The sequence below is a fragment of the Leptonychotes weddellii genome, chromosome 4 (genome assembly GCF_054177405.1).
Source record: "Leptonychotes weddellii isolate Sample4059 chromosome 4, ASM5417740v2, whole genome shotgun sequence".
NCBI lineage: Eukaryota > Metazoa > Chordata > Mammalia > Carnivora > Phocidae > Leptonychotes > Leptonychotes weddellii.
Window position 1 is genome coordinate 103,591,208 of NC_138372.1, and position 24,135 is coordinate 103,615,342.

Sequence of the window (24,135 nt, forward strand, 5' to 3'; positions counted from 1 at the left end):
AAATTCATCATTCCATATTTACTTCCATATTTAGCCCTGTCTCTCATGAACTCATCAATTCTTTGCTCTAAAACCCACAGTCAGAAGAAAATGGAAACAAGACAATGCATTTCTCTTAGCATCAATTGCTTTGTTATCTCTAAGCGCTGTTAAGTTCTGTTTCCATAGCTCCTGGAGAACATTGACTTTTTGATCTGAAGTAAATCTTAATTCCCTCTATCTCCTTTCTAAAACAAATAAATGCAAAGTAACCGTTTCATTGCTCTAGTATTTCTTTATAATCTCAAATGAGCCCTTGAAAACCAATTTGGTGAAGACATGCTATCTTTTATCTGTATTGTGTTCAGTGATTTGAAAACTCCTTATTGAGACAGTTTTTGCAATATTCATTTTTTATTTCTTTGAGCTCTGAGCCCGATAATTTTCATAACTGTCTTAGGGTCCCTTCTTCCCAGTTCTTCTGTATTTTGTAAACATCCCATGTGTGTCCTGAGTTGTTCTTCATTTCCCTTCTCAAACACATGGGTTTCTACAGTTCCTTCATACCATCATTATGAACACTAGTAGTTTTATTTGTATAGTTGTGGTCTCTCTAACTCCTTTTATGTTTAGACAGGTGTGGTTTTGCTTTGCTGCCTTGAAATGATGAATGGCCCAGGATGAGATGATATTTCCCCAACGAGACAACTTACTTTTTTTCTGAGGTTAGTTTGGAAATCCATGAACCACGTCCATGAACAATGAGAGGGAAATTGAATTAAGCACTTCCGCTATTTGGGCCATTTCCGCACCCCCTTCTTCGTATTTATTCTCATCTCCAAAGAGCTCAAAATGAGGTATTTATCAGTTATGGAAACTAAATTATTTCTCTGATTATACCAGATTCTTCTTCATTCAATTATTTTGTTGTGAATCTTCAGGGTCCCTCCTGAAATAAGCAGGTAGTGAGGCCCACATAGCTGTAACTGCATAACACAGTGGACCAGGGGCTTCCCTCCCCATCTGCCACTTGGATACCCTCCCAGGACCAAATGCTATAAGAACTGGGCCATATCCAGCTTTCATGGAGTTCTGCTGGAGGCCAACAACCCCTCTGGGAGACCATCTGGAGAGGAGTCGATTTGTCAAGAGTGATCCCTGGTTTTTCAAGATAAGGATAAATAAGAGGCCTGGCAAGTTTGGTTTGAAGCAAAGGCATATAAATTGTTTAGCATTTACTGACATTGGTAGCCTGTGGCATAGCCAAGTATGGGATGCTGGACATCAGGTATGAAGCTCAAAGATGTGGATGGGACACATAGATACACTAATCGATGCTGATACAGAGGATACTTGCAACTGGAGGCGAAGCACTCAGAGAGAGAGAGGAGCCTGTGAGAGCACCCTGATGACCACCAGTATTTCTTGAAGCAATGAGTAACCCCGTGGAAAGCAAAAAGGAACAATCTGAGAAATGGGGTCAAAATTAGAAGAATCTAATACCACAGAGGAAAAATAGAAGAGAGTGAATTAAGAAAGCAAGCCTTGCTAAGAATGTGAAATGCTGCAGAGAGGTAAAGTAAGGTAAGGATTGAGAAGGATCTGCTGAATTTGTATTGAGATGTCATCCATATACCATCAAATTCATCCTCTCAAAGTTTGCAATTCAGGGATCTTTACTATAGTCACAAGGTTATGCAACCATCACCACAGTGTAATTCCAGAATATTTTCAATACTCCCAAAAGAAATCCTATCTGTTAGCAGTCAGTTCCCGTGGCCTTCTCCCCACAGTCCCTGGCAACCACTTTTGTCTCTATGGATTTGCCTATTTGGGATGTTTCATATAAATGGACTCATATAATATGTGTCTGCCTTCATTCCTTCAGCATATTTTCAGGATTCATCCATGTCATAGTATATATCACTACTTCATTCCTTTTTATGGCTGAATAATATTCCATTGTACACCAACTGGTGTTTACAGCAAGGCTATTCCTTGTCCAGCCCTCCAAAAGATGTCAACCCTTCACCCTGCTGGGAGGTAGAAAAAAAGATAAGTAAGCAAGTTTTTTCTTCTTCCTTAGATTTCTAGTCAGCTACCTATGATGAGAAGCTCTGTTCTCCCCTGCCTATTAAGGTGGGGTCCACAAGGCGGTGTTTTATCACCAATCACATCAGAAGTATGCAGAGGTCGAAGGCCACAAGAAGATTTAGAGACTTATGAAGGTATATATCATAAGTACCCTTATATTGTTTATGTTTTTCATACATTGTTTAAACATTATCTTCTTGATAGAATTTTAGGTTGCTTTTAATTCAGGGTTGTTATGAATAAAACTGTTATTAAAATTCAAATACAAGTCTTTTCATGTACATATTTTTCATTTCCCTTGAGTAAATCTCTAGCAGCATAAATGTTGGATCACAAATAGTGATACCTTTAATTTTGTAAGAAATTGGCCCAAGGTTTTCCAAAGTAGTTGCTTGATCGTATCCTTGCTCAGGGAACTGTGAAAGTTCTAATCGCTCCACATCTTCATCAACACTTGATATTGTCAGTTTTTTCATTTTAGTGAAGAGGTATCTTCTTGGCGTTTTAATTTGCATTTCCCTGGTAACTAGTGATGTTGAGCATCCTTTTGTTGCTTATTGGTCAGTTGTTGTCTTCATTGTTTTAAAAAAAGGTATCGGTTCAAGACTTTCACCCATTTGTTAAAAGAATTATCTTACTATTGAGTTCTGACAAGAATTCGTCAGATATACATATTGTGAATATTTTCCCCCAGTCTGTGGCTTGTTTTTTCATTGTCTTCACAGTGTCCTTGAAGAGCAGAAATTTATAATTTTGACAGACTCTAATTTGAATTCTTTTCTATTAGTGCTGGTCTTTCGTTTCTAAGAAATGTTTGTCTACTCCAAGGTCATGAAAATTTTCTATTTTTCTCTCCCTTGTTAGCTTGTACTTTTATGGTGAATACATGTCAAATTAAATTTTATATATAGTGTGAGGTATGGGTTGCAGCGCATTTTTTTATCCAGTTAAACCAGCTCCAATTACGGAATTATCTTTTTCCACATTGAATTACTTGGGCACCATGTTGAAAATCAGTTGACCATATATGTGTGAATCTATTTCTAAACTCTATTCTACACTTGTACCCAATACCTCACTGTCTTGAAGTAAGTTTTGTTTTGTTTTGTTTCATTTGAAGTAAGTTTTGAAACCAGGTAATTCGGGTCCTACCACTGTTTTCCTTTTTCAAAATTAGTTTGCATTTCCATATAGATTTTAGAATCAGACTGTGGATTTCTACCCACCACCCCGCTCCAAAGAAAGCCTGTTGGAACTTTTTTAATTGGGATTGTTGAATCTATGAACCAATTTGGGGAGATGTGATATCTTATCAATACTGAGGTTTCCAAAATATGAACATAGTATATAGATTTATACATTTATATAGATCTGTTTAAATTACTCCCAGCAATATTTTATAATTTCAGCATAGTGTTCTTATACATGTAGTGTACATTAAATTTTGAAAATGTTCAATTCCATTATAAAAGATGAAAAGCTTGTAATTTGTCAAACATTGGCAAAAACTTTTAAGATGTTTTAAGTATAGATAACTTAGTAAGCAAAATCTTTGTTAGAACAGACACTTCACAAAATGTTAAGATTCATAAAATGTGTTAGGTAAAGCATGTACGTGCTAAAGATGGGTAAAAAGGATGGAAAGAGCAAAAAATACCTAATGTTCATGCAGCACCTGAATACTAAATATTCATAATACACTAAATACACTGGAGGTGCTAAATATTCATCATATATTAAACATGTATGAGGCATATATAGTATATATATATATATATAAAAGAAGCTCAAAATATTCAGGATACACTAAATATTTATGAGTACTCAATATTCAAAAGGCCTTAATTCACAACCCATCAGTGACATCCACGCTGGCCTCAAGAAAAACAAAACCTATGGCTGTTTGACAAGCTAATAGCAAGCTACACCTATGGCCAGATTTTATTGTGCCTACCTCTCTCCCATAGAGCAAGGACGTGTCACTGGCCCAAGATACCTTTTGCCTGAGTCCTTTTTTTTTTTTTAAAGATTTTTTATTTATTTATTTGACAGAAAGAGACAGCGAGAGAGGGAACACAAGCAGGGGGAGTGGGAGAGGGAGAAGCAGGCTTCCCACTGAGCAGGGAGCCCGATGTGGGGCTCAATCCCAGGACCCTGGAATCATGACCTGAGCCGAAGGCAATGCTTAACCGACTGAGCCATCCAGGCACCCCTGCCTGAGTCCTCTCGCTCAAACCTCATTTCCTATCCTTATAACCACATCATCAATGGGGAAGGTTGATGAGGCAGAGGGACAGACAAGTGAACATAACATGGCCCAGGATGTGGCCCTTCCCCCTGCCTGCACACTCTCCAAAGTGTGTTAAAATACCCCTTGTCTTTTTTCTTGCATTGTGTTGTTAATAGATTATATAAACCATGTGTGATTTGTGGGGGTTTTTTCTTTTTTTTTTAAATGAGACAATTTTTTAGAGCAGTTTTAGGTTTGCAGCAAAATTGAGGGAGAGGTACAAAGATTTCCCATATCCCCCCCTACCCCCACACCTGCATATTCTCCCCTACAGGGTGGTACCTTTGTTACAATTGATGAATCTACACTGACACATCATAATCACCCCAAGTCCAGTAACACTGTGTTTCTCTTCTGGTGTTGTACATTTCATGGACAAATGTATAATGACATGTATCCATCATTATGGTATCATACAGTATTTTCTCTATACTGGAAACCTTCTGTGTACCACCTATTCATCCCTTCCCCTGCACCAACCCCTCGCAACCACTGATTTTTTTTTTTTTAAACTGTCTCCATAGTTTTGGCTTTGTCAGAATGTCATATACTTGGAATCATAAAGTATGCAGGCTTTTTCAGATTGCTGAGTTTTCAGTCTGTCCAGCTTCTCACTTGTCATTAGGACACAGGGGCACCTTCCTAGCTCCTTACATGCAGAACTGGAAACCAGAAGTCCTAGATTTTGTGATTTGAGCTTTAATTTAATGTTTTAACTTAGCCTATGAGCCGTTTTGTTCTGTTACCTTTGGGATAGCCTGAAGATAATTTCCCAAATGGAAGTACATCTTTTGCTCATTTATTCCTAAGTATTTACTAATTTCCAGTGCTATTGTAACGCAGTTTATGATTTCATTTTCCAATTATTTGGTGCTAGTACATAGAAATGTAACCAATTTTTTGTATACTGATTTGCATATTGATAATTTTGTATATATCTTGTGACCTTATTAAATTCACTTCTCATACTTAAAGAAAAGGTTTTTCTTATTTTGGTAGATTCCTCATATTCTATATATGCAATTATGTCATCTGTAAATAAAGATAGTTTTATTTTTTGCTTTCCAATCTATGTGCCTTTTTTTCTTGCCTTATTTCATTTGCTAGAAAATAGTGTTGAATAGAAATGATGAGAGTATACTTGCCTTGCTCCCTGTCTTAGAGGGAAAATGTTCAGTATATCACCACTAAGATGTTAGCCATATCAAGCTGAGAAATATCTGTTCTGATCCCACATGGCTGAGAATTTTTATCATAAATGTGTGCTGAATTTTATGGAGTGCTTTTTCTACATCTATTGAAATGATCATATAGTGCTTCTCTTTCATTCTATTAATATGATGAATTAAGGCGATTGATATTTTTGAATTTTGAATCACCTTTCTATTCCTGGTATAAACCTCACTTCATGATATATATTGTCATTTTTATATATTGTTAGACTAGATGGGTTAAAAGTTTGTCAGGGATTTTTGCACCCAAGTTCATGGAGCATATTGATCTGTAATTTTTTTTGCACTAGTAAGTTTGTCAGGTTTTGATGTCAGGCTTATGATGGTCTCATGAAATGAATTAGGATGTGCTTCTTCAATTTTCTGAAAGAGCTTTGTAATATTGGTATTATTTTGTTTTTCTTCTTTATTAACTAATAGATTTCATCAACTAAGGCACAGGGCCTGAAATTTTCTTTGTGGGAAGGTTTGTGGTTATGAATTCAACTTATTTAATAACTAGGGAACTAAAGTTCCTATATCTTCTTGAGTGAGCTTTGGTCGTTTGTGCTTTTCAAGGAATTGGTTCATGGTAAGTATTAAATTTACTGGCATAAAATTTTTCTTAATATGTCCTTATTATTTAATCCAAATATCTATAGGATCTGTAGTGATTTCCCCTCTTTCATTCTTAATATTGTCAGTTTGTGTTCCTTCTCTCTTTTCTGTATAAGTCTTGATTAGAGTTTATTAAGTTTATTAATATTTTCAAATAACTGATTTTGACTTGTCAATTTTCTCTATTTCTGTTTTGTTTTGGCTTCTGGAAACATTTGATTTTAGATCTTTCTTCTTTCTTATACAGGCCTTTAAAGCTACAAATTTCACTCCAATTGCTGCTTTAAATGCATCACATGAATTTTGCTATGTGTGTTTTCATTATCATTTAACTGAAAATATTTTTCTAATTTCCATTGTGACTTCTCTTTTACCCATGAATTATTTAAAAATGTGTTGTTTATTTTCCAAACAATTTTCAAAGTTGGGTGATTTTCTAGGTATCTTATTGCTATTGCCTTTTAATTTAATTCTTGTAGTCAGAAAATGTACTATACAATATTCCAATATTTTAAGACATTTTATACTCTGCATATGCATATTCTTGGTGAATATACTATGTTCACTTGAAAAAAAATGTGCATTTTGCCATTATTGCTTATAGTATTCTGTAAATGAAAATTGGGTCAAGTCAATTGATAATTGCTTTCAGAACTTTTAATTTCCCACTGATTTTTTTTTTTTTTTTTTTTTACTTTCAGAAAGTGGTGTTAAACTCTCCAGTTATGATTATGGATATATCTATATCTTCCTTTATTTATGTCAATTTTCTTCCTATATTTTGAAACTTTATTATTAGGTACCTACACATTTAGGATTTTTGTGATTTCCTATTGAATTTACCCTTTAATCATTTAAAATAGCTCTCTTTTTCTTTGGTAACACTCCTTAAGTTCTTCCTTGTCTGATAGCCACATCAGTTTTCTTAAGTCTGTTTGCACAGTATATTTTTTCTTATTCTTTTAGTTAATCTGTCTTTACATTTAAAATATCTATGGACAGCATATAATTGGGTCTTTGTCATAGGTTAGATTCTCCAAAAACAGATGCTCAGCTGGAGTTTTCTGTGCAGAGTATTTATTGGAATCAGCAACTGTGGAACGGAGCAGGAGTGAGCAGAATGGGGAAGAAGGAAAAGTCAAACCGCACTGAAGTCTTGATAGAGTCTCAGCTCACCCGATAGGGAGCTCTGAGGCATATATGGCTTCTCAGAGTTCCCACATTGGGCTGAAAGGGCCAGGTCTTTATGTCTTTGCTTCAGTCTGTAATTGGATGTGGGTCACATTGGGAACAGCATGCTCTGAGTGAAGCAGTTCTCTGAGTAAGTGGCAAATATGAAGGCTCACTTCTGACAGCCTGGGCAAGTCCTTTGAAGAAGGTCTGGTAGAGCATCTCCATGTTCACCATAGTTTTGACTTTCATCCAGTCTCATTAAGTGGAATGTTTGGTCTATTTAATCTATCGCCTTTTATTTGTTTTCTATTAGTTCATATGATTTTGTTGTTTCTGTTCCTCTTTTCCTGCTTTTGTTTGGATTAATCAATAATTTTTAATATTCCATTTTATTTCCTATACTGGCTTTTTAGCTATGCTTCTTTTTATTTTCTTAGTAGGTGCACCTTTAATTCATTACAGACCACTGTCAGGCTTCCACTTCTAACCATAATGGGGTAACGTGGACTGGATTTATCATCCCACATGGAACAACTGAAAACCAAACAAAATACATGAAACAAGTTTTCAGACATTGGACACCAGGCAGTGCTGCCTATTGTCCTATGCCTGAGATGACTTGCCTTAGAGATTTACTTAGAGATTTACTTGTCTTAGAAACGACTTGTCTTAGAGATTTAGCCTGGGAGATTTACAATTTTAGAGATTTTATAGTGGGAGAGTCAGTCTCTTTATTATTAAATTTTGTCATTGATAATAAGTAATATTGACACAGTACTTTCATAACAGTTTCTGTTACTCAATACTTATTTATTGAGCCAAGCAATTGGATTTGAGTCATCTGATCTGAGCCTTGGATGAAGAATAGTTTCTTCAGGCTTATGAGGAGAGTGTGAACACATTTTACAGCCTAGAAGTACCTACTGTGTTCCAACCATCTTACTTGCAGTATCTTCATCGAATTCCTCATAACAATCCTGTAAGGACTATATTGTTATCCATATCCATTAAATGAGGAACTAGGACTCAGAAAAGTTTGGCAGTTTGTCCCATGTTATCCGGTCATTAAGTGAGGCTTGTTGATCAGACTCCAAGTCCAGCGTTCTCCTCCTGTCACACATTTCCTCTCCAGCTTTATTGTCCCAAAAACCACTTAAGGCAGGTTTTCCAAGGTTTTAGGAGGGTTAACAACCTGACCAAGTACCCAGGCAGTTAAGTGTTGGATCCAGGTCCTTTTGTCTTCAGATTTGGATGATAGCAAAGAGAATGATTATTAAATGGAGCCTATTTCTACTATATACCCTTTGGTCAAGAGAATTATTTTGTTATCATTCAATTCATAAAAACATATCCACATCTGTGACTTTGATTTCAGAAATTCTTTGCAGTTATTGCCACTGATACATTAAGGCAAAATGCATTCCAGGTATATTTTGCTAAACCACATTGTTAATACTGTAGATGGATAAAATAATGCATCTGATTCATTTCAATTTTTTTCTTTGATTGTTTGTGATCATCCTGATGGTTTAGTAATAGAGATGGCAGCTGTAACACATACACACACACTCACACACACACACACACACACACACTCACACACAGACATACAAACCCCTGAATGCAGGGCTTGATTGAGGAAGTAGTCAATGTTCATCAGCGTTCATCATCCACTTATCACTGTGACATATTCTAGGAAGGGAGGAATTATATATCCTGTTCTCTCCATATCCATTTTTCCAGAGTCTTTTCACTAAGCACACCAACTGAAGAAATATTACAGTAGTGTGGAAGGTCATGCCCTATTTACTAATAGCATCAGGCTAGAGGATTCCCTGATGGGGGGTAAGAGAAAAATAAATAAAGATGAGAGGTTTATGAATTGTCTCTCTTCTGGAATGTGAGTACAACTGTCACTTGGTGATGAATTTGACTTCTCAGCTGCTGGGATGCTCCAAACAAAAAATGATTACTGGATGTCACTTCGCACTAAGTTTAAGGCAGACAATAAACCTTGATTAAGCAGAAACCTAAACCCATCCAAATTTTTTATAGCTTATGACTTTGGGGAGGAAAGCATGGGTCATAAGGATACGAGATTATTTTAAGATTTATTAAAAAAATTACTGTGCCAGTCATGCCTTGGGGTTAGTGAAGACTTGGCTGTATTTCCTGTGCATTTTCCAGAAGAAACCAGGGCAAGGGTCTTGATGCTATGATGACTGCAAGGCATTACAATAGTTTCAACCTTTAAAGAAAGATTCCAGTTTGCTCAGAATATTGCACTTACTAAGCTACTAAGACAGAGAGGCCAAAACACACATTTCGGAGAGACTTTACAGCAACAACAGCAAATTTCTTACGTATATGAAAGATGAATGGGAAACAAAGGACCGGGCACTGGAGAAAGGCAGGATGGAGGGGAGGGACATTTGCATTTTTTGGTCCTTAGGGTCTCTGCACCTACCGTTCCTTCTGCCTGTGGGCTCTTCCCCTGGGTCCCTTCAAGGTTCACTCCTTCTCATCCTTGGCTTCATGTGCAGGCTATCCCATTAAATAATGTTATGCTTTCATCAAAACATCTCAGTTTCTCCACCTTCTTCCTATTATTTTCTAAAGCAGAAAGAAAGAAAATGTCTAGATGGATGAAAGATTAGCAGTCCTAAGTGGTAATGGGCCTTACTTCATGTGGACAGGGCTTCTGTTGAGGAAGGCACTTCTCTCCTCCTCCAGTTATGATGTTGTGTTGGGTTCTGCTGCCATTTCTGATATCGCTTTGGAGGCGCTCTATTTACTCTATATCATGCATGTATTTATTCATTTCCAGCAACCATCTTTGGAGCAGGCACTCTGAGATAACCAAATGAGCAAAATACAGACAAGCTTACAGCCCAAATAAGATTCTAGGTTTACAGTCAGATACACCTCAATTCACTGAGATGGGCAAGGACCAAGATCTGTGCATGCACAGAGACAAACGGTGCTCTTGGGGCTGGGAATAAGGTGTGATCAAGCAGAATTTCATTGGGACTGGGTCTTGAACAACAGTGGGAATTCTTCAGGCATCTGGAAGTGTAGCACTAGCTTGACCGAGGGCCACTCCCCCAGGCAAAGTGATCCCGTCTCTGTGTCCTTCCTTTTCTTAGCCCAGGCAGGGGGCAACAGGCTGTCCACCTGCACTGTCCCATGGGTACTCATGTTACCTCTTCTTAATGGAAATATCCTCTTGGAGTAGGAAGGATGAAGGATGTGATGAGTGCAGGTGGCAGCCACTATGACCCACAGCCACAGGGGTCCCTTGTAGGCCACAGGCTAAGATCACGGCCATTAGTGCTACATCTGCTTTTTATCCAGATCCCTGCACCTCAAAAGAATTTGAGAGGTTAGCAACATTTCAGAGATGAAACAAACAAAATAGCAACTCTTCATCTTTGTACAGAACTTACTGTTATTTAAGTAGACCTCACAGAATGTTAGAACGGGCATGTCTTAGAAGTCTGTAAGTTTCACAGAGTTTACTGTTAAAACACAAACCCTGCTCCCATGAAACTGTCTTCTAGAAAAGCTTCATACTTTCCGTTTTCGTGGGATCCAAATATGCAATTTGTTAAGACCCCTGCCTTCTAGTATTAAGTATGGTTGGCTTTTTGGAACACCCAGACCCTTTTGGCCCAGCCGGGGGTCTACCAGATGGAATCTCTGGTCAGTTTACATATATGAAAGATGAATGGGAAACAAAGGACCGGGCACTGGAGAAAGGCAGGATGGAGGGGAGGGACATTTGCATTTTTTGGTCCTTAGGGTCCCTGCACCTACCGTTCCTTCTGCCTGTGGGCTCTTCCCCTTGGTCCCTTCAAGGTTCACTCCTTCTCATCCTTGGCTTCATCTGATACCTGCTCAGAACAGCCTCCCCTGACTACCAGCACTGCCCCTATAGCCAGAAATTATTCTTTTCCCATCACCCTGTTGCAATCCTATCATCACTGAATAATGATCTTGATATTTATGGGTTAAGTTACTTTCGTTCTGTGTCTCCCATTAGATTGTCTGTCTTCTTCACTGCTAACCATGCAGAAAGCATCTGGCACAAAGAGGGCTCCAGTTGATCCTCCATACACAGCACCAGTTCAAGGACACAGGGAGGAGCCTGGGGAAGAGGAGCTTCAGTCTCTTGGCAAGCCATGTGGAGAAGTTGGCATTGCAAGCTCAGGACGGAGCCCATAAGTGAATTTCTATCTCAAAGGTAACTCAGTCACTCACTGCTCCTTATGCTCTCACATAAAGTTTCCATAAATATTAACCAAGAAGAGCAATGTGTTGCATTGTTTCAACTGATGCTTTAAAGAGGAAGAAAAACCATTTCTTTTTTTTTTTTTAAGATTTTATTTATTTATTTGACAGAGAGAGAGATAGCAAGAGCAGGAACACAAGCAGGGGGAGTGGGAGAGAGAGAAGCAGGCTTCCCGCCGAGCAGGGAGCCTGATGTGGGACTCGATCCCAGAACCCTGGGATCATGACCTGAGCCAAAGGCAGATGCTTAACGACTGAGCCACCCAGGCGCCTGAGAAACCGTTTCTTTTGCATTTCATCTCCACAGGGTGGTTACTTCTCTGTGGCCTAATACTTTTATTTTTGTAGAACATTCGAAGATAACCAAGTCGGCCATGTATAATATAAATATGAAATTGCTTCTTACTGACTCTAAGGGTTGGGAGGATTGCTGTAATTTGAGAACCACGATAAAATAAAATGAACATGGTGTTAAAGTAATTGTGACAAGGTATTTTAGAGTGAACACCCCTGGGATTAATGAAGGTTGAACTTTAATTCTGTTAGAAGCACAACTTTTGAAACCACGAGGCATATACTTATCTCCGGATGCACACATTGCCAAAGGGAATGAAATAGGAGTTAAAGGGGTCTTCCTTTAAGAAAATACAAGTTTCACCCTCGCTGTGAAAATAAGAGCTTCTACAGAGCATTTTTTTATCAGCCTCCTTTTTGGTATGAGCACGGGACCCCTAGTTAGATCAATGAGAGTAAGATATGTTCATCCAGAGGGTGTATGCGTCTCTGTGCATTGCCATTCTAGACAGCCCGCTTTCAAGTGGCCTTTTGTGAATGTTCACTTGTGGATGTAATCTGGCATGTCGAGGGGAGGGGAAGGCTCTATAATATATTCAGTTGATTCTTCAGCTTGGAAGTGATGAAGTGAACTGAAACTAATTCAGGGCTCTACTTTACATTTTTGGCAAATGAGCAAATATGCAGATTCGTACCAAACAGATGTGTCTGCCAGTTACCCCAGTAGCAGTTCCAGAAGCTGAGGTTCACTGAGCTAGTGCTCCAATTAGTGAGAACATCATAACAAGTATATAATTATTCTGGAACCTGTTGAGCTTTCATCTGCTATCAATTTCCTTTCATTTAAGCCCAATTCAGGCTGAACTTGCAGTGAACTCTATCATTTAAATTGGAGCTCATAGATTGGCACAACTTTTGTGTCTGCCATGGGCTTGGAGGTGGTGGTCAGGAAATTGCCTTTGAAACGGTCACAATTTGTATTCACATGGTCTCTCTGACTGATTATAAAGCTTTATTGGCACCGCAATCATGACTATTTACAGTACTCTCCAATATTACCATAGTAAATTGCTTCCAATGAAAAAATGTGAATTCCGAAGGAGAGAGGGTAAGTAGCTTGATAGATACCTTGTGGTATCATTCAGTCTACTCATGCAGTGAACCAGCCAGTCACACAGTGCACTCAGGGCTGTGCTGGGGATACAAGGTTGTGAAGATGTGGTTTCTGCAGTTGTGGGACTCAGAACCAGAAAGGAAGTCCAGTAATGCAAACAAATTTCAGTACAGTGCTGGGGGCGGGGCATAAAGTGGAAGAATAAACTAGACATCCTGGGAACACTGAAAATTCGGTACGTGAGCACACCTGGAGAGGTCCAGGAAGGCTTCCCAGAGGAGGGGATATTTGAGAGAGTTTTGAAGGGTTAAAAAAAGTTTTTGCAGGGAGGAGAAGAATGGAGGTAAGGGGTGAATTCCAAGTCAAAGAGACATATGCAAGGACAAGAACCCATGAAGGAACAGGATATGCTTTAGAAATACTGACAGTTCAACGAAGCAAACATGAGAAACTAAGGGAAAAGAGACTGGAACAAAGGGTCCCAAACATCTGGGTTTATTGCAACCTACAGATCTCAGTCATTTTTCATGGCACCCTGAGACAAGAAGAAATATCTAAAAGTTTCATTTATTAAGTAGTCAGGTTCAGGTTCAAATAACATTTAAATGGCAACAAAGAAAAAACAAAACAAAACGTAGGGGAGCCTGGGTGGCTCAGTCAGTTAAGCTGTTAAGTGTCTGCCTCCATCAGCTCAGGTCATGATCACAATTTGTATTCACAAATACAAGTCCCACGACAGAGCCCATGCTGGGCTCCTTGCTCAGCGGGGAGTCTGCTTCTCCCTCCGCCCTTCCCCTTGCTCCTTCTCTCTCTCTCACTCACTGTCTCTCTCAAATAAATAAATAAAATCTTTAAAAAAAAACTTAAAAAAAGAAAAAACATTTTTATTTCATTCTTAAATAACAATGACTTATTTGAGGAATGTGTGTGTCAGGTGGTCACTCTGTAGCCTCTCAGATCTTTGAATGAGATTGGACACAGCCACCCTGCTTCCTGTTCCACATTGATTTTCATTGCAGAACTTGGTATTTTATCAGAGCTCCTGCCAAAATCCCAGCTTCACAAAGATATTTCTTCAATGGACCGTGTCACTATCTAATGTTGAAACTGTAGCCTGTCCTTTAACTAGTAGTACCTAATTGGGAGTACCTTGAATCAAAAATTTAAAATATTCCTGCACCGCCCCTGTAATTTTTTTGCAGTCCCCAAAGCACCTCAGTCCTCAGTTTGAGAACCACTGGGCTAGTGAATAGGTTGAAATCAAACCACAGAAGACTTTATAAATCTACATCAAGAGACATTTCTGACATACAAATGTGACATGGCCATGACAATGAAGATATAGTCAAGCAGCAACACTTTCGAATGAAATTTGTAAACATGATTTGAAAATACGTAGATGAGACAGGCAAATAAACATTTTCACATCCCTGATGCATAATAAAGCACAAAGAAGTTGTTATATCTTACTCCCAATCCACCATGGCTTTTGGACTAGCCAGACCTATGTAAAGTCTGGCATCAATGAATCTTGACTAGCCTGTCAGCATTGTTCAACTAAAATAAGCTCTCAATTACATGCACTTTAAAAAAATATCAACTTTTCCACCAATGTTCATAGCAACATTATTTGTGGTAGCCAAAACATGGAAACAACCCAAATGTCCATCAGCTGATGAACAGATGAGCAAATTGTAGTACAGACAGACCATGGAATATTAGTTAGCCATTAAAAAGAACCAAGTAGTGATACGTGCCACAGCATGGAATAACCTTGGGAATGTTACGTTGAGTGAAAAATGCCAGTCACAGAAAGTCACATTCAAATAAAAGTCATTTATTTGAAGTGTCCATATTAGACAAAGTAGACAGATCCATAGAGACAGAAATGGTTGCCAGGGGCTGGAGGGAAGAATGGGGAATGACTACTAACGGGCATGAGGTTTCTTTCTGAGGTGATGAAAATGTTCTGGAATTAGACTGTGGTGATGGTCCCACACCAGAAAGTCCCACTCAGAATATACTAAAAACCACTGAACTGCATACTTTAAAAGAGTGAATTTTATGGTATGTGAATTAACATCTCAAAGGGAAAAACCAGAGATGGCATCCATTGCCCAGCCCTTCATTCTCCACTCTAGCTCTCTCAAAGTCAAGGACTCCCTCCTTTCTCAAAGGGGGGGCACTGGATGTGATGCTAACTCTCCCTCTTGGATAGGACAGCTACTGGCCCCCAAATTTACAGGTGCTCATGTCCTGGGGTTATCATGAGGGACCTAGATAAGGTCCAGGGCATTGTCTGCGTCCGCAAAACGTGTCCCCACAGCAGTGCCTTCCCTGACGAGGGGCTACCATTGCTCTCCTCACCTCTCCTGCTCCTGCAGCTCTTCTGTGGCTTCTTCTGTGGCTCTACATGCTCACCCCACATGAGTTCCAGGAAGTGAAGAAAGGAGCCAACATAATCCATGAAAATATTCCTCTATTTTTGACATATTTGACAGGCCTGGGGGCACTGGGTGAAGGGTACAGGAGATCCGGCAAGGACAAATTTCACCAGGTCTGTTTCAAGAGGCAACTCAAGAAAATGTCAAAAGAAAGAGCTTGCTATTCAGCAGTCTACTTTAACAAGTCACAATAAGCCACCATAATGCTATAATCTTCAAGTTATGTCCTTTACCTCACACCTGCCGCCACAAATTGCAGTCTACTAATCCTCGAACGAGGACTCGAGGTCCCTAACTCCTCTTTCTTCCACTTACTTGTAATATTTCAGAAAACTTCCTTGATATTTTTAGGTCTTTATTTCACCATCTGGGAAGAAGAGATAAGATTGGTTTTATTGGTGAGTATTCGGGAAGCATTTTTGTTTTTCAGTGAAGAGTAACTACATTGAAAAAAAGAAAGTAAGTAATAACTCTAAGGTCAGTGTACTCGGAACACCCAATCCCTAGCAATGACTCGTGCAGAAGGATAATCATAAATCATCCTCACCCTGCCTCCCATCCTCTTGCACACGGAAGAAGCGCCCTGCCCACTGAATGATAGCGGGACCCTCCAAAGTGATTTGGGCACATCTGCACTAGAGTCTGTGCAAGATAATCTACTGAGGAACAGCAAGAAAATACTGAAATTTACTTATTTCTTTTTACACTTCTGTTTAACTTATCCTTTGTTGTTGTTTACGTTTTATCCTTCAGCTTGGATTTTCATTCCCCTTCTGCAGTAGGATTTATTCAAATTTTATGTTTGAAAGCCTTATTATGGATGACCATAAAGAAATGAAAGTTAATATCTGAAGTTAGTTGCTTATTTCCTATGAATCTAAAGTTCTAAATTTTAAAAATGTATGAGTTGACTTATGATTAAAGTCAGTAGTAATACAACTCTGAGGAAAATGATCAAATACAGACCCACCTTGGAGACATTGCAGGTTTGGCTAAACCACTGCAGTAAAACACGTATCACAATAAAGTGAGTCTAGTGAAATTTGTGGGGTCCCTGTGCATATAACAGTTGTGTTTACACCAAACTGTAGTCTATTAATAAAATAGCACATTAGATAAAATGTGCAATAGCATTGTGTCTTTAAAAGAAATGTACGTACCTTAATTTAAAAATACTTTATTGCTAAATAAAAAGGCAAACTATCATCTGAGCTTTCAGTGAGTCATAGTCACTAATCACAAATCACCATCAAAAATCTAATAATAATGAAAAGTTTAAAACATTGCAAAAATTACCAGAAGGTGACGTAGACACATGAAGTGAGCAGATGTTGTTGGAGAAATGGTGACTGTAGACTTGCTTAATGCAGGCTTACCACAAAACTTCAATTTGTAAAAAAAAAAAACACAGTATCTGCAAAAAGCAATAAAGCAAAACAGAATAAAACAGGGTATGCCTGTATGTTACATGAAAAGTAAAAGAAAAATTGGAAATGTTTATTTTAACAGATTTGGCACCGTTCTTTTTCTGAGTTCTTATATCCTTAGATGACTACACTTATTGCCCAAATGACCCAGGGCACAGCATTAATCCCACCTTGACTTATCTTTTTTATAGATGAAAATGCTGAAAAAGCCTTACTCACCTAAATTAGTAGATGGTAATGAAGGCATTTAGTATAGCGACATCACTCAACTGCAGGATTCTCCCTGAGTTATATTCCCCAAATTAGCATAGTTATGTATCCTCAAAATGAATTTTTAAATGATCTATCAGCTGACAACTCAATCAAGTTCTCCTTCCATTTGTTGTAAGCCAAGAACTGGAAACCACCCGACCTAAAAAGGAATAGCTACCCACTCACTAGAATCTATCACTTTCTTAAACACACATCAATATTTCAAAGGATTCCTTTGTGCAAAGGTTTTAACACTCCAAAGCAATGTACTATAATAAATTTTGGGATGGGGGAGAGGTATGTTATTCCTCTGTAAAGCAAGGAAGAAGGGGGTCATTACAAAAGGGGAAGTGGGAAAGAAGAAGCAGGGAAACATCTAGACCATGGTGGCGTTTTCAGGCAGATCAACTGGTCTGAGAGTTGATGGTCTTGAAGTGGGCCACCTTAAAGCTCTCCATGCTCACACACCATGGAATGCCTTCCGCACACTCATACCTCCAACTCCAACTGTCTAGGCTGGGTAGCCACTGGGTGGGGAGAAGAGAAAGGTGCTGAGCCCCAAGCCTGGCACATGTTGGAGAAGTTGGCCAATGAGCAATCTCCTATGGTAAGGTAGCCAAAGAACATTAAAGGAGAGGAGTGTCCAATGTTCAATATTAAATGCTTTGGAATTCTGTCTGTAAAAAGTGTTTGTCTTGCCAAACCTTCCTAACATCTGCCACACACAAATGTATCACAATAGGGGGCTTGTGGAAACCAGCCAAAGAAACCAAATTCTACTTTGCATCAGCACAGAGCAGAGAGAAGAGAATAGCTGAAGGGGAGAGACAGGGAGAAGTTCAAGAACCCCATCAAAGCAGGAACTTTAAGCCAGAATTAACTGTGGGAATAAAAGCCTCCAGGAAGCTGTAAAGATTTGGGAGAAGATGTCGGATTTTGTCCAAAAGGTGAAGCAAGAGTTTACATTAATCTTGTCTTGATCTGCGAGAACAGGACAACCTCTTCTAAAATCTAAGTTACTTAGGACAAATGAACACCTGGAACAAAGGGGGCAGAAGCCAACCAAAGCCCACAGCCACTGGGTTCAACCGAAGTCCTGTAGCCACTAAACCAAAGCTTGGCCAGAAGACATACTCAAAACTTCCTGCTCTGCCACTTAGCCTCTGGTGACCTGGGAAGTCATCACCCTGTCTATGGCTCACTGTCCTAATATGTATTAGTTATACCTATTTCACTTATTTCTTGTGACGATTAAGTAAGATCATGTCTATAGCACATAGCTTGCAACTACTATTGGCTGTTATTACTATTACTAACTATTGGTTTTATTCTAGTATCCTCTGCTAAAATAGCATATGTCCAGATTTTCTTTACATGCCTTCTAGAATTCACCACTCATTCATTTAGCAGATTTATATTAAATGCCTTGTATGTGCAGAACACATAACAAAAATTTAAGGGGCGTCTGGGGACTCAGTTTAGTTAAGCATCCGACTCTTGATTTTGGCTCAAGTCATGACCTCAGAGTCCTGAGATCGAACCCCTCACTCAGCAGGGAGTCTACTAGATATTATTTCCCTCTCCTTCTCCCTCTGCCCCTCCCCCCTTCATGTGTGTGCTTGCATGCACTCTCGCTAAATAAATAAATAAATAGGTAAAATCTTTTTTAAAAAAATTACTGTTTTACGTATTACAGCAGTCCCCCCCTTATCAGTTACTTGTGGTCAACCGTTGTCTAGAAGCAGATGATCCTCCTTCTAACATATCAGAAGGTCAAGAGTAGCTTAACACCTCTGTCCCAATCCCTACGTACAGTTCGTTATTAAAAGCAGCCCACGTGTTTAATGCTGAACTGCCCAGTTACCAAAGCAAAAGCCAAAATCATGAGCGGTTGCAACATTTACTTTGTCCATAAGATAAAACAAATATTATTTACCTAAGAGGTTATAGTTTATGGTAGCAGCAAGACCTAAGGGAAATTATTCCAGGTGACACTGAATGAGGTACTAGGCATTGAGTGACACAGTGGACAGCATGCTGAAGAATATTCCTACAATAACTATGGTAATATGGCATTTCTTTTTTTTTAAGATTTTATTTATTTATTTGACAGAGAGACCACAAGCATGGGGAGCGGCAGGCAGACAGAGAGGGAGAAGCAGGCTCCATGCTGAGTGGGGAGCCCAATGTGGGGATCGATCCCAGGACCCTGGGATCATGACCTGAGCCGAAGGCAGATGCCTAACCGACTGAGCCACCCAGGCACCCACAGCATTGCATTTCTATTTTATGATTAAAATAAAAGAGATACTGGAGATTTCTGGGACCCATGGAGAATGCCAAAAAGGGGAGTTAAGATTTCCCAGTGCTCCCACTCCAGGCAGGGGCCCATCACACTGAGGGTGGAAGGCAGAGGGCTTGTATAAGAGCCGTGGCTCCTCCAAAAACTGGATGCTTTCTCCACATGACTGCCTCTTCCAGGGTCTCTGAGGGCTTCATGCCGGAACACAATTTAGTAAAAATGCTTCTGTGGTCTGGCTTGGTCCCAGGTAGATTTGGCTGTGGAGCATGTGGGGTTTCAATGCAGAGTGTGACGCTGCTGGTTTACTGCAGGTTTCTTGTCCCATTCCAGAGATTCAGATTTCAGGACCAGGGCCTTGCCAGTTTTAGGAGCTCCTCCATTATTCCATTTCACACTTTGTGAAACACAAATCTAACAAGGATGGATGAACTGTATATCCTTGAGAATCCCTCCTTCTGCCTAAAATGGAGCTATAGAGGGAAGTAGGTTATGTTCAAGGTTATATTTGCTAACAAGAGCCCAGAGTACATATTCTTGCTGCAAGCTTTAAGAAGAGCTCTATATTTTTAAAAGATTTGAATCATATAAAAATGAAGAACATAATTAGACTTATGTCAGACTAGCAAATGGACAAGGAGGAACATTCCCCAAGTTAAGGCAAACATTTCTTCAAAACATAGTTCTGTGCCTGCTTCAAGGCTGGGTCCCCAAATTCCATACTGGAGGATGTCACTGATATCATTTTGTCCTAGACAAATATAAGCTTCTTGTCTTCTCGCTATTAAAAATTTCTCAATGATTCACCCATGAAACAATTAATTTTAAGCAGTGTTTCGATAAATCCTCAGGGCAAAATTAATTGAAAAATGTACTTCTGGGTATCTAAGCGAGTTATCCAACTACACATAATTGTTGATGATAAGCCAATTAAATTTTGAAAGGCATTTCCTGTAAGTATTGATAGTTGGTTTTAAACCATTCTTTCTGACAGTATTTAGAGAGCAGAACCACTCTTGAGACTATTTCTACTTGTGACTATAAACCCGTATCTTCGGCAAATAGGACCTTAGGGGTAGGATCCTAATGCATCTAAAAGTTGTTCAAATCATGAATGTACATTTTTCATAAGGGATGTAAAAGGAAAGAAAGCATACTCCTCTTTTAAACTACTTATACTGATCTAACTCCTCAGTAGACTCTCCTTCCTGCTAGTTTTGAATTTCACAATAGTGTTAATTTTCAAGTTATGTGTACACATCAGTAACTAAAATATATAGTCAGTTTGTGTGACTTAATACTCATGAGTTCCTGTCCAAACTCAAAGGCAAAGATTATAAATCCAGTCTTTTACCTATTTCTCTACAACAACAATCACAAACGGAATAAGTTCTCAAAGCTTATTTGTTAGCCTGAGAAATGAAACTAGCAATTTGTTAAGGAAAAATTTAGATGGAATGTGCCAAATGGGTCAGTAGTTTAAGGAAGTAAAGAATTTTCCTGATTAAATATGGATGAGACCAGTGTGTTCCTAAGTGGAATCATAGGAAAGAGGAAGGCCAGAAAGTTGGGGTCCAGCCACAATAGTACTTGTTCAATCTGCTCTCTTTGGCTTTCTGCCATGTGAGATTTATCCAGGAAAAAAGTTGTCTTGTAAAAGGTTTAAATATAACCTCGAAAAATTACCCTGAGTCCAACCAGAGAGGGCACTCCAACAGAGTTATTATGAACAAACAAAATAGTCATCAATTATAATAGACCATAAGGAACTTGGGTTACAGGAAGTATTCATCAAGTGTTTTAATTAACTTTAGGGTCTAATTAATTATATATTTTTTAAAGATTTTATTTATTTATTTGAGACAGAGAGAATGAGAGACAGAGAGCATGAGAGGGAAGAGGGTCAGAGGGAGAAGCAGACTCCCTGCCGAGCAGGGAGCCCGATGCGGGACTCGATCCAGGGACTCCAGGATCATGACCTGAGCCGAAGGCAGTCGCCCAACCAACTGAGCCACCCAGGCGCCCTCTAATTAATTATATTAATGAGGATGCATTATCAGACCAAATAAAGGAGGTGTGTGTAAAGTTCAGGGCATTTTGTTCCCTGGGTTATAAAACTAGGACAAGGAAGACTCTGGAGTGCCAAGAAAAAATTCTATGCTTCTCCAATCTCACCCACAAAATTTATAAACAAGTAACTTTGTCCACCATTTTGCCATCAATGCATTTCAGATGCCCAAACTTAGAGCCTCTCAGATGGAATTTATTATGCTTGGTTTGGGAGAAATGATAGATTTAAATAAAATCAGTGATGACCCTTCCAAATTCTGTTTCACATGTAACTCATAACCTGGTCAGTTTAGGGCTTTGTTGTGTCTGTCTCTTGTTTTTTTATTTTCAAGCTAACAGAGTCCATGTCAAACCAAAAATTTGGTGGGAAAAATTTACAGTTTTCTCCAGCCACGGAATTGATAAAGCCAGTTTAATTTGTCCATAATATGTTGAATAGAGGAAGAAAAACTTATCAAAGAAATTGAGGCTCAGTTTCAAGATCTTCAAACAGCAAAAGTCAACAATAAAATTGGAAAGCCTCATCGACCCCTAATCTCACTGGTCACATTTACAGAACAGAGAGCTAGCTGATGGGATGATGTTGACCATTCAGGCCAAGTGATCTATCCAATGATGGGAGTAAGTAGGAAGAGGATAACCATTTTATCTTTAACATGGGTGGAAACCAGATTTATCCTGTGCACTCACACAGATTTATGCTTTTTTCCCAAAGAAAAATTATCAATGTGATTCAAGAAAAATAATCTAGTCATTTATATTTTTGTAATAGAAAGAATAATGATATACTAATAAAACTCTATGAGAAATATATTATCTTATATATGAGAAAACTTAAGACCAAAACAATTGCAAATTTTGTTTTTAATTTTAAATGAGAAAGTAGCTTTTAAGTGAGTGAGTCTAACTGTCCACTTAATGGAGAAATTTAATTGACAACCCCTCCAACTAGTGATTACTCTATGAATACTTTCTGTGATTCAAAAAAATTCATATTCCACTTTTGAACAATATTAATTAATAGAAAACTCTTCCTCATATAGAGGTAAAATCCACTTCTCCATTAATTTCTCAATGGGTCTTAGCTCTATGCTTTGTATCTACACAGAATAACTCCAACCTTTTTATGTATATAACCTTTGACATTTTGGAGGGGTTTATTTCAGTTGGTAGCCTCTACCCATTATCGTTCTGGTCAGCCTTTTATGGACACATTCCAATTCATGAGATGCTCTCTCAAAAGGTAACGATCACACTGGATATAAACTTTTGATGTGATACATAGTGTATGGTATAGACCTATCAGATCCTTGGACTTGGACACTAACACTGGCTGTCCTGAACCCCATATTTGTATTGTATTTCTTACAGCCACCATGTTACATCCTATGACTTCTGAGTCCTTTTCATATGAACCATATTTAAGCTACCAGTAAGCAACTGATTTCTTCATAGAGTTCATCACATTTATTCTGTTCAACTTTCCCTTATTTGCATTAGTGATAAATTTAAAGTGTCGAGATATTTTTAAAACCTGATATTGCCGTTGAACATATAGCTATTCCAATCTTTTTCATCCAAAATTTTTATATGCTTTCTACATTTTTTACCCCTTCAATAGTAAAAATATTGACCAGATCAGGGTGAATTATCGCTTCTCGGTCTTTTGGCTAAGATCAAGTGTAGAATCTTCCTAATATGATTATCATTAACAAATAGTTTGGGGGGCAAGTTATGACTCCATTTAAGGGAAAATGAGCTCTCCCACATTTCTTTTTTTTTTAAGATTTTATTTATTTATTTGAGAGAGAGAGAGAGAGAAAGCATGAGAGGGGAGAGGGTCAGAGTGAGAAGCAGACTCCCCGCTGAGCCGGGGGCCCAATGTGGGACTCGATCCTGGGACTCTGGGATCATGACATGAGCTGAAGGCAGTCACTTAACCAACTGAGCCACCCAGGCACCCTCCCACATTTCTGTTTGAAGTAATCTCTATACAACGTGGAGCTTGAACTCACAACCCTGAGATCAAGAGCTACATGCTCTACTGACTGAGCCAGCCAGGTGCCCTCAGTTTTAAAATGTAGGTTTAATTATTATTCAGGCCAACAGGTCAGAAGGTGAAAAATTTTTTGTTATACACAGTTCCAAAGAGAAGGGAGCAACCAGGGTCAGTCAGGGGGCACAAGTGTTGGGGGAAAATGTGGTCAAAGGCATTTATTATGGGTTTTGCTTGAAGGATTGAATAAGGCAAGGTAAGCCACTCAGCAGGGTTAGGAGTGCATAGTTTGAATAATTTCAGCAGGCTCTGGGATAGAAATAGGGGTGGTCTCCCTAGTTGTCCAAAACCTGGGCCTCAAGTGATTTAGGGCAGGAGGATAGTGTCCAGTATGAGAGGGGTTTCATAAAAGGAAGTGGGTAGGTGTATAGATGTGGTGTTGGTTGGTATGTATATCAAGTAGTTTGCTAGCTCTAGGAATTAGCTAGCCCTGGAAGGGGCAGTCTCTCCATGTGGTCAGCAAGACCCAGATGACAAAACACCAAGAAAACAGAAAATAAGATATGCAGTTAATACAATGTCCC

General features: G+C 38.8%; 1 pseudogene; it reads left to right on the forward strand.

Annotated features, from left to right (window-relative positions):
• The first annotated feature begins 23,205 nt into the window (after window positions 1–23,205).
• Window positions 23,206–23,346, forward strand: LOC115943028 (U2 spliceosomal RNA; annotated as a pseudogene).
• Window positions 23,347–24,135: the final 789 nt, after the last annotated feature.